The 2877-nt window shown below is 37.9% G+C and overlaps 1 pseudogene; it reads left to right on the top strand.

Moving 5' to 3' along the window:
* The first annotated feature begins 956 nt into the window (after positions 1-956).
* On the top strand, positions 957-1050 carry LOC132537889 (U6 spliceosomal RNA; annotated as a pseudogene).
* Positions 1051-2877: the final 1827 nt, after the last annotated feature.

The following is a 2877-nucleotide window of genomic DNA, read 5'->3' as shown; positions in this document are numbered from 1 at the left end:
GACATCAACAGCAATAATAACTACAACAACAATAAAAACAATAAGGGCAACAAAAAGGAAATAAATAAATAAATAAATATTAAAAAAAAAAAAACAGTAGGGAGGGAGACAGAGAGCCAGACTCCAAATCCAGTTTTCCTATGGCTTAGAGAGTTTAATTCTGGGACTCCAAGATCTCCCCATCCTCCTTTGTAAACCAGAGAGTTAAATTAGATGACTGTTTTGCACCTATCAGCTTGATCTATATTTTAAGATCAATTTTATTGCTATCTTAACCTTTAGTTTTTTTAGAGCCAATACCAAAATATTGGAATAAGCAATTCAGAAAGATGTGTTTTACAACAACAGAGCTGCAGTGCTGTTCTGAATTAAAGATGGTACTAACAGATTTAGTTCAGCATTCAAAAGCTTTTATAAATGGAATGAAAGTCTTTGGATCCTTTTTGAAACAAGACAACTGCATTTCTACATTTCAAAGCAAGACTACAGAAAGAGAGTAGTCACATTGTGTGCACACCTGACACTCTTTTCTCTAATTTTATCTTCCTCTCTTCTAAAAGCAAATATGAGAACTATGTAGGGTGGGGTAGATAGCATAATGGTTATGCAAAGAGACTCTCTTACCTGAGGCTCCAAAGTCCCAGGTTCAATCCCCCACACCACCATAAACCAGAGCTGAGCAGTGCTCTGGTAAAAAAAAAAAGAAAGAAAGAAAAAGAAAACTATGTAGAAACCTCAATTAAGTTGGGCATGTACCTAAGAGACTTTTCAAATCTGTGATTCATTCAAATATCTTTCAATTATTTTTCTCTAACAATATTGAAGCCACATTAAAAAAAATTTTCTCAAAGCTAATTTTTGTTTTATGAATATGCTGGTACCCCTAAAAGTTAGCATGGTATATCTTAGTAAATGATTAGGTAGCTACTGTTATGAGATAAATTGTGTCTTCTCATGCTCGATTTGGCAGAGCATATACTAAAAGAGACAGAAATTAGCATGGCCCTGCACAAGGATGACATGCAAATTGGTGAAGCATTCAAATTTTTCAAAAGTCATGGATATATATTCTATGGAATATTACTCTGCAATCAAAAAAGAAGATGTTGTGTCCTTTGGGACAAAAAGGATGGAACTATACTTAATGAAATAAGTAAAGAGATAAAAGATAACTGCCAGATAAACAGGTTTCACTCCTATGTGGAATCTAGAGATCTGATTCACATGAACTTGTCAAAAAAAAAAAAATCCCCCCCCCCAAAAAAAGCAGAAGCAAACTATAAGACTTGTGAGAACGGACCAGCGTAAGGATCCCAGTTCGAGCCCCCAGCTCCCCACCTGCAGGGGAGTCACTTCACAGGCGGTGAAGCAGGTCTGCAGGTGTCTATCTTTCTCTCCCCCTCTCTGTCTTCCCCTCCTCTCTCCATTTCTCTCTGTCCTATCCAACGTCGACGACATCAACAACAATAATAACTACAACAATAAAACAAGGGCAACAAAAGGGAATAAATAAATAAATAACGAAGACTTGTGAGAACTATGGTGTTTATCTGTGGGAGGGTGGGGATATGAATTTCGATGGTGGGTGTGGTATGGAAGTATACATTCTAATCTTACAATGAAATATTAATGACAAAAAAATTATCCAAAAAAATTATGTCTTCCCCATTACCACTATCACCCTCCCACAAAAAAAGTCCTAACCCTTAGTGCAGAATGACTGTATTTGAAAATAGGATTGTTACAAACATAGCTATTGAAGGTGAGTTAGGGGTAGGGAGATAGCATAATGGGTATTCAAAAATAATTTCATGTCTGAGAATCCAAAGACATCCTACTCCCAGGATAAAAATTCAGAGGAAGGCCTGGGCAGTGGCATGCCCAGTTGAGTGCACACATTAGCATGGGCAAGGCTCCTGGTTCACACCCAGGTCCTCACCTGCAGTGGGGAAGTTTCACAGGCTGTAAAGCAGGGTTATAGGTGTCTTGCTCTCCTTCTCTATCTCCAACCTCCCTCTCTGTTTCTCCCTGTCTTATCAAAGAAAAAAATATATATATGGCCACAGGAAACAGTGGATTTGTAGTGCAGGCCTCAAGCTCCAGTGATAACTCTAATGGCAGTAAAAAGAAAGAAAAAGGAAGTCTCAGAGGAAAACAGTTACAAGAGAACTATTCCTTAAAAAGCAGCCAAATTACAGTACTTATTATTACTTAACCATATGAATCTCAAAATAAGAATTTTGAAAACATATTTGATAGAGTATAATGATTTATTTCTTACTATGAAACTTGGAACTTTTAAAATTTTATTTATTTATTTATTTATTTTTGCCTCCAGGGTTATTGCTGGGGCTTGGTGCCTGCACTATGAATCCACTGCTCCTGGAGGCTATTTTTCCCATTTTGTTGCCCTTGTTATGCTTGTTGTAGTTGTTATTGTTGCCATAGCTGTTGTTGTTGGATAGGACAGAGAGAAATGGAGAGAAGAGGGAAAAACAGAGAGGAGAAGAGAAAGATAGACACCTGCAGACCTGCTTCACCGCTTTAGAAGCGACCTCCTGCAGGTGGGGAGCCGGGGGCTCGAACCAGGAACTTTTTTATAACACAACTTTAAATAGGAAAACACCGATACATGTGACAGACACAATTTTCATGTCCACTATATTAGACTTAGTATGTGTGATTCATTGTTTTCATGCAGATTTTAAAAGTTCATTTGAAGATATGAAGAGATATAGTCATCCTCAGTATCGGGTCCAGGAGGTGGCACAGTAGACAAAGCACTGGACTCTCAATCATGAGGTCCTCAGTTTGAGCCCTGGCAACACATGTGTCAGAGTAATGCTCAGGTTCTCTCTTTCCCTCTCAATGAATAAG

This window comes from Erinaceus europaeus, chromosome 3 (assembly GCF_950295315.1).
Source record: "Erinaceus europaeus chromosome 3, mEriEur2.1, whole genome shotgun sequence".
In the NCBI taxonomy this organism is placed as follows: domain Eukaryota; kingdom Metazoa; phylum Chordata; class Mammalia; order Eulipotyphla; family Erinaceidae; genus Erinaceus; species Erinaceus europaeus.
The sequence above is the reverse complement of the archived record's forward strand: the minus strand, read 5'-3'. Positions and strand labels throughout refer to the sequence as shown.